A 13,172-nucleotide genomic window follows, 5' to 3' on the forward strand; every position below is an offset into this window, starting at 1 on the left:
AATCATTTTCTTATTCAAATTGATGATGAGCCAGCCTCCATGTTTTTCACCTTTTGCAATTTAATCTTTTTCATATTCAAATTGATGATAAGCTCACCCACCCTTATAAGAGTCCCCTAGTCGAAAAGACAATGCCAAGAAATCATTATTAACATATTGCCATAATTTTCCTTAATATCCCTGAAAGCATCACATTCCAATATGAAATGTTTTCTCGATTTTACAACCTCAATGTAAAAATACACACATATTTTTCCCAAACTAATATTTATAAAATAATATTTTTCAATTATTATGAGATTTTTTTTTTAATTTTTTTTTTTAGAGTATATTATAATTACTTACCTACAACCTATCATTAATATGACATAACATAGATAGCTCACAAAAAAAGCACTATCATTGATATGACATAACATAAATAGCTCAAAAACAAAAGCATTTGAGGGATAACACCTCATCCAATGCTTTTTGTTTCAGATAAAATTTCTGGACCCCTCTCTAAATGCATAATATGGGTTTAAATACTTAACTATAGATCCTAAAATAAATTATTACAAAAATAGTTGAGGAGGTTTAAACAAACTTCCTCAGATTATGCGAAATAAAACTAAAATAGAAATAAAACTAAGTGACTAACTCCTTTGCATTCGATCTTTGAGATCGCAAATATCTGTCATTGGCTTGAGCTACGTCGGTTGGTCGATCGCAGATTTCAACTGTCCAACAAATATAACATCTGTTAGTGTTGGCACCATTTTTTGTGTGGAGGTAGTTAAGCATCGCAAGGTCATCCACTGGTTGTATGGTTTGACTAAGAATTGCCAGTATGCTTCCCAGTTTAGCTTGCTCATTTGTCTGATCACCTCCTCCTTTTCCTTTGCTGCATGTCTCCACTGCTGTTATAATTGTTTTGCATTTGGAAGAAATCCTAGTACAGACTTTGGAACCAAGTTGGTGCCATGTAGATTTTCGTTGATGGCTTTAATGATGCTGTTTGCTGTGACTGTAGTTTCACTTTCTGATTGCTTGAGCCAAGAATGCCAGTCTGTGAACAAGATGTCTTTATGCGATTCCTCCCATCTTCTGATTCTTGCCAAGTGATAAAGTCAGAAATCATTTTATGGATTTCATCATACTCAAGCCTTGTTGGGCATGGAATCCCCCCAAGGCATGTTTTAGGGCTCAAAGCCGAAGTTTTGACCTTATATTGTTGTAAAGACTCCGTGAATTGCAGGCGTGGAGCGCGAAATGTATGATAGAGTCACAGGGTTGTCCGCCCTAGTTTTGTAATGTAATGTCAGCCTACCCATGGTCCACGGACCATGTGATTGTATAAATAGAGCGAGGCTCTAAGTGTAAAAGATATAATGAAGCAAAGCGAAGTATAAGCGAAGAGTGAGAATCTAAGGGTGTCTTGGGTCGCAGGGTAGGAGAAGGCTCTGCAGCTGAGTGCGAAAAGGCCTAGTAGTCTGCAGCTGAGTGTGTAGACCCCTGCAACTGAGTGCACAGGGTAGAGTCGAGTTTGTAACCAAGGAAGGAAATAATAAAGAGAAGTTTTATCTTAATTCTGTGTATCTGTTCTTGGGTTATTGCATGTTTGATATAAATTGCAAGTATATTGTTTATTTACTGCGGGCACCTGTATGAATGGTTTATATTGTTAAGTAGAACTTAAAGCATGCAAGTAGACTAAGACAATCAAATAACTTTGGAATATCAGTAAGGACTTGGGTAATAACAGTGTTCGGCCTCCGAGTAGGGTTGCGCAAAGGCAGCACCTCAGGCTGCGAGGTACAGGAAAGTGCGCATAAAAACGTACATGCAGGGTCGAACTGCGGACCACATGAACTCATCGAACATCTCCAGTGTGTGGAAACCTGGTTCTAGCACCCTCCCATACTACTTAGGGTGAGACCTCAGTTCGCGCTCCGGGGACTGTTGCCGAAAGGGCCAATAGTACCAGGATTTGTTTAGCTAAATAACCTCTGAACCTGGGTTTCACCCAAACCAGGAACTGCATAAGAGATGTCTGATGTTGTGTCACTGGAATTCGACAAAGAAAGAAATTGAAGAGTGGTTGGACAGAAAGATTCACGAGTGCGCGGTGCAGGAAAACAAGAATCCGCGAGTATCGAAAGAAGAGTGGTTAGAGTGCTACTTATATACGGAAATCCATGAAATTTTCTTTGTGTCCTTTCCCTCTGAGTTGTATGAGTGGATCGTGAAGTTAGCAGATAGTCAAGGAAGGTGTAGGCTCGACAAACCTATTGTGTGGACTCCAAAGTTGGTGCGCAGACTAGAAGCATCAGAAGATAAGATCGCACGCGCTGTGGATCATTGGCTTGATCGAATTATGGGAGGGTTTATCACCAAGTTCGCGGTAGACACTTCAGTGAGCTATAGTGAGGTGGAACGACGCTTCCTCAAAGGAACACGAGGTAAGTACGTTAAATATTTGAATACTTGGATTAAGATACTACTGTGTGAAAAGCGGGTTATGTGAATCAATTGATGTTTGGAGCTATGCGAAGTGGGAGGATATATGGAAACGAAGGTAGCGCAGAGATAAAAATGAGCTCCTTGATTTCACCTCGACGAGAAAGTGAGGAAGAGCTCGCAAAAGTTTCACCAAGAAGTGCGATCAGTCTGATAAGTGATGAGTACCAGTATTGCAGCAAGAATGCTGCAACTCCTGGGCTACCAACTTTACTTTTATCACCCGGTAATTTGTAACAAACTTAGACACGTCAGTGCTATATGCACAAGTACTAGTTCTCACTGCAGGTTGTCACTTGGTCAGCCGGTGCGAGATCACTAGGAGCTCAAGCCAACTTCTATAGATTTCAGAAGAAGCTCTATGTGTGATGAAAGGAAAGAAAGATTACTCTACATATGCTATTCTAACTGTAGAAGGGAGAAACATTGAAATGTAAAGCAAAACCTGGTAAACCTAATTAACAAGCTAATTCTACTTTTGCCAAAACACTATGGAAACTGTGAAATAAATGCCATTACCTACTCAAAGAAGTAAAAAACATCTAACCATGCTATTTCTGGAAGTAAATAAGAAAAAAACATATTTTTGGATTTTTATGTGTCTTTATGTGAATTTAACATGCATCTAATTTATTGTGTGTGAGTGTGGCAGCGAACAGGTGGCGTTAGAGGGCGGTTTTGGAACTTGAGAGAATGTAGGATGGTGTGGATGGGTCCTAGGAGGTCTTAGGTGGCCTTTTGGAGGCTTTTCCCACACTCGGATTTCGAAAGAAAACCTACAAGAAAAACTACAGGAGGACACAGGAAAACTACAAGAGCAAAACAAGGAAACTACAAGAGGCCTACAGGAGGACCCCGAGAGAAATTTTCACTGTTTTCAGGGTGTGAGAGTGGGTAGAAAAGGTGGATGAAGGTTGGAATGAGTTGTTAGGGTGCCTAAGGTCTACCATGAATCACCAGGAGAGAGAAAGATGATTGGGTTTGCTCAAGGAGAGAGGAAGAACTTCTATGAAAAATGAAGGAAACTAGGGAAGAATTGAGGTGAGGTTTGGGAGACCTATAAGGCATGGATCATATGGAGGGTGTGATTGCTGTTAAACTGGCCTAATTCTGGAAGAGATATGCTGCATAGAAACTGAAAACCAACCAAGAAAATCAAGAAACCAATGAAATGAGTGCATCTTAGGAAAAATAGAGTTTTGCATTAGAATGGTCTAAACTATGATGTATACAAGGAAATGCTGGGAAATGATGTAAGAAAGGAAAGCATGCAAAAGGACTATTGCAAATCAAGAAGTGAACATGATAAAGAAGATCTAAAGCAAAGAAAAACTGGACTATCAACCTACTAGAGAGCTGGAAACACTAGAAGTCATAGGAATGAGGAAAATCTGTGTTTTTGGGGCAGCAAGAGAGTATTTGCCTCAAATCATGGTCCCAGAGAGAGGAAGAGAAGCCAAGGCATTGTTTCTAGCCTTTCAAATCTTCTTTGGTCACTACTTAAATTGCTACAGAAAGCGCAAATGGAAGCAAGCTACTAAATCATCAAAAGCAACCTATTCTTAATCATAAGAGAAATATATCTAACAGCAAACTAATCTACAACTAAAGTAAGCATACAAATACAAGGAAAGAGAAGCTTGGCTGCTTGGATTGGGCCCTAACCCAAGAGCTTCAACCCTTTGAGGTAATGCAGTGCTAGCTCAAAAAGGATTCCATTTTTATTATCACAAAATAGCAAGATTACATAAAACAGTCATAAAATAGAGAGATCGAAATTTGAGCAGAGTTTACACAAGCAAAAATTCGACCCTAGTGAGGCCCTAGGCCTCTCTACTTATACATCTGAAGCTAACAACAACTTCCTTAAAATCAGGGAGGCTTGGCTCCCAAAACTTGAGATAACTATCAATCCTCTTCTACTTGCTCGGCTGCCTTCTAGTGCATGACTCGCTTGCTTGTACTTCGAGTTGAATGAAGGGGAGTTCGAAGTGAGGAGCAATAAATGGGGGGGATTCCCTCCTATAAGTCTTCTCCTCTGTCTACTTCGAGTTATTGCTACAATTTGACCACTAGATCCTTGACTTTGACCTCTAAATCCATCAATAATCTGCATTAAATACATGTTAGACCACATGGCATAATAACTAACTCAACTCACCCTATAAGCATAAATATAATCAGAAAATCATATAATAAGCTAAGAGAATGGTTGATTTGACTAGGTTAGGAGGTAAAATGAGCCCATATAATTACCCATTTATGAGGCTTATCATCACCCCCTACTGGAGGTGTTGCTCATCCTCTGAGCAACCTAATCAATCTCTTCGTCTTTCATGGCCCTGGTGGCCTCCCTAGCATTCCAGGCTTCTAATATGGTCTGCTCATGTTCTCCATAGAATCCTGCCTTTCTTTCTATGTCCTTCTACCGCTCCTCCTCTTCTTCTTCTCTTCTACCTTCCAGCATGCCTAATATGAGTGGAGGACTCAGTTTGAGGCCAATCTAGTTGACTTTTAGCCTTTACACGGAGTGCTTGTACATTGGCACTATTCTCAATGCCTCCTTCAGCCTCATGGGGGAATGGTATTCTCTTATCTACAAGCTGTCGGGTGGGGTGTTCCATCTTCTCATGCATGCATGCACACAGTCATCCCCAAGTAGCCTATGCATATCTTCAAAGTGTGCAATGGCTTGTTCCTGATTGGCTAGATATTTAGGGGCAATCTGAGGGTCATTGGCAAGCAAGTTGTGTGTGCTGATGGGTGCCATAGGATCTGATGGCTCAGCCCTTATCATTAATGGTTCATTCTGCTCTTTTATTAACAATCTTTTCATTTCTACTGCCCTCAATTCTTCATGGTTCATCCATGACACCATGGCCATTAATTGCAGATCCCTTAGCTTGGCATTGGGGTCCCACACATTCAGGTCTGTGAGGGCCATGTTGTGTAGATATAAATCTGTCATCTTTGCTTTGTCCTTGGAGGTGCTTTGGTCACACAAATCCATGAACTACCTGTAGTCTTGGAAAGGCATTGTGCCTCTTTGTGCCAAAGTTTTTATTTGGAATTGAAGCCATTGATTCTTTAGATAGAGGCCATAAGATTTGGCTGGTGTTCTGCATTGAAATGCTTCTATTGATAAGCTGGCCATGTATGCCAAATGAGTCTCTTTCTCTTGTAGTTGCCTCCTTAGTAATTCTTTTTCATTCTCAAGGTGGCTTCTTGTAATGGCTTCTCTGTCTCTGAGAGCACTCAATTCCTTGCCCATTTCCCTGAGTTTGTTTTCCATGTGCCCAATATCCTTAACTCCTTTGGACTTGGCTATCTGCATCCACCTATGCATTCTCACTCTCTCTTTTTCCAATTCGAAAAACAGTGGAATTGCAAATTTCTATGGGATTATCTTGCCTCCCTCAAGTAGTTTATAATAGGAGTTAAGATTAGGCCGGGGGTCAGGTTCTTGTAGCTCTTGTGCTTCCTCTTTCACCTCTTGTTGTCCTCCTATCTTTGCCTCAAGTTTTTGTGTCTCCTGTAGTTTGGACAGTGTCTCTTGTAGGATTGTTTTAGCCTCCTGTAGGTCTGGTTTGGGGTCCTATAGAATTTCCTTTCCCTTCCATGTATAAGATCTTGTGGTCCTCCTTTCATAGGTTATGGGTGTCTTGGAAGGAGATTCTTTCACCTTGGCAGAATGTGAATCTTGAATGTTAATGGGAGTCTTTGATGAGGGCTGAGGTTTGCTTATTTTAATTCTGGTACTCTTCCTTGCCCTGAAATACATGGAGGTTTTTATTTTCTTCTACTTGACGGGTGTACTGAGGGCAGTGAGGACAGTTGTTGCTTCTCATTCCAAAGTTTCAGGGGACTCTTCTCTTTTCTCTGCCCTCTCTGCCTCCTTTTCTCCCTCTTCTGTCTCTTTTTCCTCTTGTTCTGTCTCTTCAACTTTCCCCTCCTCTATTTCATTTCTTTCCTCCTTCCTCTCTTGCTCTGTTATGTCACCACTGGCTTCATCTTCTCCTCCTTGCCATTCTCCCTCCTCACTGACAGCAGGACTGACATCATAGGTTAATGCCTTGATGTCATCCTCAACTGTCATATTTTTGAAAACTTCCCAAGCTATAGGGAGTGTAAGGGTATGGAGGGCTTCTTATACTAGGATATTGATTAGGCCATGGTGAGCTAGCTGCTGTGAATTTCCCTCTTGTACTTTGGTGCTAGAGTCAATGAGGGACTGAAGGAGAAAGTAAGGGATATTGAGCTTTTGATGTGCTGGGGTATCCATGCCATATCTCAATTCTTGGAGGATTCTAAAATGATATCCATAAACAATGCTATACCTCCCCTCACAAGAAATGTATTTGATCACTTGGTAGCTAACCTCATCCTAGGAATATGGTATATAGCCCTCCTAATTCCATTTTTGTCTTCAACAGGGGTTTCATTATCTTGGAAAAATTTCTTCTTGGCAGCCTAGCCAATTGGTTTCTCATCTTTACTCCAAGGCAACCCAAGAGGAAGGGTAGTGACCCTACTGATGAATCCAGGGGTTATTTCAATGGAGAGGCCTATAATGGTTACAACAACATGATTTCTTGTGTGAGAGACCAGAGAGAGAGCAAATTCATGGGCAATTTCATCATCAAACCCTCTAAACTCCTCAAAGAAATTCATCCAGTTTGCCCTTATAAATATTTCCACCACTTGAGGATGTGCATGGAGTCTAGTGGAGTTAGTGGGCTCTTTTCTCATAAACCACCCTGTCATACTACCTGTACTCTTTTTGACAAGTCAGATATGGAGGTGGAGACAAAGAATTTTGAGTGAAATAGAAAAACAGAGGGGACTGTGTTTTTTTTTTTTTTTTTAAATAAATAATTTTTTTTAATGTATTTCTACCCTCTTAAAGACTCATTTTATCTTCAATTTAAGACCATCTCTTTCAAATTTTGATATTCAAAAGAAGGCATTCATGAACCCTACCTCTTCAGACTGAAATTCATGCCCAAAATCACGTTTCATCCCTTCAAAATGACTCACTGCCCCTCCTGGAGAAGCCCGTTGTCCCTCCTATGGATTTCTTGTAGAAAATGCCGAGAGCAAAAATATGGAGGAAATCGATGGAGGTGGTGGATATGAGGCCGTCGGGGCGTAAGAAGACTGTTGTGTGGCTGAGTAACGAGGAGAAACTGAAGAAAAGGTGGTGAGAATGCACGGGGAGGAGTGCTCATTACCTTTTATGGTTGTTTTCGGTTATGAGTGTTGAGCTGGCAAGGTGTACGTTGCCCAGATTAGGACTGTTGGTCCCCACCTGTTTGGTCATCATGACCCCCCGTCGCAATCATCCCCACATTACTGCATCGGAGTTAACTCTTCCTCCCACTACCTTTCCTTCGCATATTTTGCTTGAGTTGATTGTGCGCACGTGTGGGTGATATCTCGGTTAAGTGGAGTCAATGAAATGAAGGTGGCCAAGTTAACTGGCCACCTTTCCCTCTTTCAATTTCAACCATCTCGTTGCCTTCATATGATTTCTAATTATACAAATGCAGATAGAGGAGTGACTTAGCTACTTACCTATGATCTAAGTGTACTCGCTGCCATCGACTGTGAGGTGCTGTGGTTTTCTCTGCTACATGCCTTCATTTTCCTTCTTGCATGTTGTCTCTGCTTGCTGATGTGTTGTTGTGTGTTGTTGCAGGTTCCTCTTTTGCTAGAGTTGAGCTGCATGTGCCTTGTCTTGCTATTGGTGTTGGACTTCTATGGGATCAGTTGCTACAGGAATTCCTACAGGAGCTCCTGTAGTTGCTTCTCCCCTTGAAACTTCAGCTATTTCCCTGTGCTTGGAGCTTGAGAATGATGCCAGAGGTGGAGATGAAGGATGGATAGATATTAGGTAAGCTTTATGTAAATTTAATGGTGCCTTTTCCTCCTTTTATTTTTGTTTTTTTTCAAAACTGAAAAACTATGTTTCTGTGTTTTTTTCTTGGAAAGGAAAGAAAAATAATAATGATGCTTGGAGTGTGATGCAGGCTTGGAAATGATGGCAAGGAGGTTTGAAGTTGGTAAGGGGGATTATAGGTTCCTCATGAAGCTTTTCTTGTCCCTCAAACTGCATCCTGTAGACACTTTTGGTTCTCTGTAATTCCTACAGGAGCCTCTTGTAGTAAACACAAGGCCTCCTATAGAAAACACAGTTTTGGAAGAAGAGGTACAGTGGGGTGAAAGAGATGCCAAAAATGATGGAGGAAGGTGTGGAGAAGATGAGATGGATGCTGGTATGAATGTCAAGGTCCCTTTGGTACCTTCTTCTGCTCCCTGTAGTCCTCTTGCAAACCTGCAATGCAATAAAAATTCATTTTTCTCTTTCTCTCTTCTTTTTTTTTCTTGAAAACAACTAGGGTGCCTCAGAGAGGTTTTCACCTTAATTGCCTGCCCTAGGCACCTCCAAGGGAGGTTTTCACCCATGGATCTTATTCTTTTCCCCTTTTTCTTTTTTGACATCACTAGGCTGCCTCAGAAGAGGTTTTCAACCCAATGATGGGACTCAAGCACCTCATGGAGGTTTTCACTTGAGTCTTTTTTTTTTTGTTTATTTTTTTTGCAGCGAGTGGGTGAAGTGGAAGCTAAGACATGCTCCATTACCATAACTGTTTTATTCAAATCTTCAATAAACTCTTGCTTGGAGAGGGGTTTCTTGTTGACTTTCAACCGATGTCCATTGACAAGCATGGGGACGGATTCATCATCAATGGTTCTGATTAGAACTGAACCATTATCATTGCATTTCTCCACAGTGTAGGGTCCCAACCATCTTGTCCTCAGCTTGCCTTTGAAATCCTTGTATCTTGAATCATATAGTAGTGCCTAATCTCCCTCTTTGAATTGCTTCTCCCTAATATTCTTGTCATGCCATATCTTTCTCTAAAGTTGAACTACCTCTGTATGGAGTAGGGCTTGCAATCTATATTCATCCAATCCATTGAGCTGAAGTAATCTCTCCTTTTGTGCATGGCTGAGGTTTAGGTCTAGCTAAGCTGCCATCCTTAGGGTATTGAATTCAAACTCTATTGACAACAAAGCCTTCTTCCCATAGACCAGTTCATAGGGTGTGAACCTGGTGGTGATCTTCCATGTTGTGTTGTAGGCCCAAGTGGCCTCAACTAATTTGTTCGCCTAGTCTTTTCTGCTGCTGCTCACTACCTTGGTTAGGATCCCTTCCAATGCTCTGTTAGTGACATCTACTTGCCCATTGGCTTATGGATGATAAGGGGTGGAAGTCATGTGCTTGATCTTATGATGTGTGAGCAGGTCTTTAATCAGGTTGGAAGTGAACTGACTGCCTTGGTCTGTGACCAACTCTCTCAGATACCCGAACTTGTAGACTATGTTTTCCCTCAAAAACTCAGCTACTTCTTCCTTTGTCGCTGCTTTGATTGCTTTTGTCTCCGCCCACTTTGTCAGGTAGTCGATGCACACAATGATGTACTGCTTCTGCTTTGAAGGGGGGTTGATAGGCCCCAAAAAGTCCATGCCCCACTTCTCAAATGGCTCAAAGATTACTTGAGGCTGCATGGGAATTTCATCCTTTGGAGTGGGTTTCCCCATCCTCTGACACTGATCACACTAGCTTATGTATCTATTCACATCTTGATGAAGAGTGGGCCAGTAGTAGCCTGCTTGTAATATCTTGAAGGCGGTTCTTTTTTCTACAAAATGACCTCCACAAGGCCCGTCATGACAGGTTAGGAGGATGTCAAAGACTTCCTCCTCCTTGACACATCTTCTCAAGATCTGATCTGGGCCAAGTTTGAAGAGATTGCCTCCAATCCAGGTGAAAGACGTGCTTTTCCTTACTATCTTGCTCTTCTCTTTTGAGGATAGGTGTGGTGGGAACTGTGTTGAAGCCAAGTAATTTGCTATATCAGCAAGCCATGGAGAGAGTACTGATATAGCAAACAGGTGTTCATCTGGCATTTGGTCATCCACCATTCCTTCTTTACCTGCATGCAAATTTACTCTAGACAAAAAGTCAGCAACAACATTCTCTTTACCAGGCTTATCAATAATGGTCAGATCAAATTGCTGCAGTAAAAGCAACCATCTAATAATGTGAGAATTTACATCTGGTTTTCTCATTAAATATCTAATTGTAGCATGATCAGTGTGCACAAAGGTTTGATAACCTATGATATAATGTCTGAATTTGTTTAAGGAATGCACGACAGCTAGGAGTTCCTTCTCGGTCACTGTATAGTTTAACTCTGCCTTTGACAAGTTTTTGCTTATAAAGTATATGGCATAAGGTAACTTTTCATCAATTTGTCCTAAGGCTACTCCTATTGCTTTGTTCAAGGCATCTGTGTGAATGTGAAAGGGTAGGCTCAGTTTGGGCCTCTAAGAATTAGGGCTGTCACTAGCTTGCTCTTCAAGGTATCTGGGGCTTTTTGACAGTTTTCCGACCATATGAACTCAACATCTTTGCCTAGGAGGCCAAACAAAAGAGAGGCTAACTTGCAGAAGTCTTTAATGAATCTCCTGTAATATCCAGCTAAGCCTAGGAAGCTTCTGACATATATCACCTTTTGAGGAGGTGGGACCCTTTGGATGATGGCAATTTTGTTGGGGTCCAACTGCAGTCCTTGTTGAGATATTGCATGACCTAGCACAATCCCTTCAGTCGTAAAAAATTCACATTTCTATGAACTAAGGGACAATTTCATCTCAATACACTTATTTAGAACTTTTCCTAGGTTAGATAAAGCTTCCTGAAAGTCAGAGCCATAAGGAGTAAAATCATCCATGTATATTTCTACTGCATCATGAACCAGTTTAGAAAATATACTCAATACCGCTCTTTGGAAAGTGGCTGGAGCATTGCACAAACCAAAAGGAAGGACCCGATATGAAAAGGTACCCCAAGGACAAGTGAAAGTGGTCTTATCTTGGTCTTCCAAGATGATTTGAATCTGGTTGTACCCGCTAAACCCATCTAGGAAGGAGAAAAAAAATTTCCCTGCCAGACCATCTAACACTTGATCTATGAAAGGTAAAGGAAAATGCTCCTTTTTGGTGGCTTTGTTCAATTCCCGATAGTCGACATAGATTCTCCACTTACCATTTTTCTTTGGCACTAGCACCAAAGGAGAGGCTTATTCACTATTAGAGATGGGATAGATGAATCCTGCATCAAGCAGTTTCTGCAGTTCTTCCTTGACAATATCTTTAAGTGTTGGGTTCATCCTCCTTTGAGGCTGCCTGACTAGCTTGCAATCTTCCTTGATGTATATATGATGAGTACATACTAAAGGGTGCACTCTCTTCATCTCCTTATAACTCCAGGTGAAGGAACCTAGATGTTTTCTCAGTATGCTGCATAGTTCCTTCTCCTGGGAAGTAGATAGGGATGGATTGATTTTCAATGTTATTTCTGGGCCGAACTCTATATTTTTAATGCGGAGAGAAGTGAAGTCGGCCACACAGAGATCAGTTGAGGGGTTGTTCCAGGTTTCTCTTACTATGTCTTCTAATGGTGATACACTGGAAGGTGGATTGTGAATCAAAATTTCAATCATATCATCCTCATCTTGCGGTTTCCCCCCCATGGCGATTTCTAATGTACCAAGTGGTGCAGAATAAACTTCATCCTCATCCTCCTCGTCTAACCAGAGAGGTAGATCATGTTCTAGCAAGGGTTGGGTAGGAGGATATAGGGTTAACTACTTGGACATGTGCTCGTTCTTTATGGTCATGTTCCCAGCTTCGCAGCTGATGTAGGCATCGGCTGTAACCAACTAGGGTCTTCCCAGAATGAGAGGATACCCAATGAGCTTTGCCTTTGGTTGGAGAACTAAGAAATTAGCAGGGTACTCCCAAGAATCAATGGAGACCATCACATCTTCCACAATCCACTCAGGGGTCACTGGGGAGCGGTCTGCTAGCTGCAGCACTGTCGTGGTCTTCCTCAAGGAGCCTTGGAGGTTAAGTTTGAGCATTGTTTCCTTTGTCATCAAATTAATGGCAGCTCCCAGATCAATCAAGGTTTGTGGGACCATTGTGCCATTGATGTGGACATCAACTACTGGGCTTCCAGGGTCCAGATATTTTGGACAGATTATCTACCCCAACATCAGGTCGGACAGTTGTCCTATAACATTGATAGTTGGGGAATCTCTCTTATGTCTTCCTGGATACCTAAAGTACTTCTCTTTGATCAACCTATTATAGATAGACACATTTTTTTATGGCTTGGAGAAGTGGTATCTTCACACATAAATGTTTCAATTCTCCCAGGAGTTCAGTCTCTTCTGGGGTAGGCTGGATTGTCATGGATAGTCTCTTAGGAAAGGGTGGATTTGCTTTAGGTTCACTTTCCTCTTTATCTTCCTCAAAATCCCTGGGTGGAGGCTGGCTATCTGGGAGAACTTTCCCAGATCGCAAGTTAATTTCTTGAATCTCCATAGCATAAGTTGGGTGTGATGGTTCCCCACTATAAACTTGCTGAGCATGTCTATTGTTTGGGTTCAAATTTGGCTGGGCAGGCATTTGGGGTTGCCTTGGTGGAGCAGAAGGTAATGGTTGTGGTTGGGCAGGTGGTGGAGGCAGAAGAGTGGGAATAGAATTGTATTGGGGCCTCCACCCCTGATGAGATGCATTCCACTGAGGTTGTAGCTGAG

This window comes from Pinus tabuliformis, chromosome 8 (assembly GCF_031772625.1).
Source record: "Pinus tabuliformis cultivar Carrire ecotype Pingquan chromosome 8, CPIR1, whole genome shotgun sequence".
In the NCBI taxonomy this organism is placed as follows: domain Eukaryota; kingdom Viridiplantae; phylum Streptophyta; class Pinopsida; order Pinales; family Pinaceae; genus Pinus; species Pinus tabuliformis.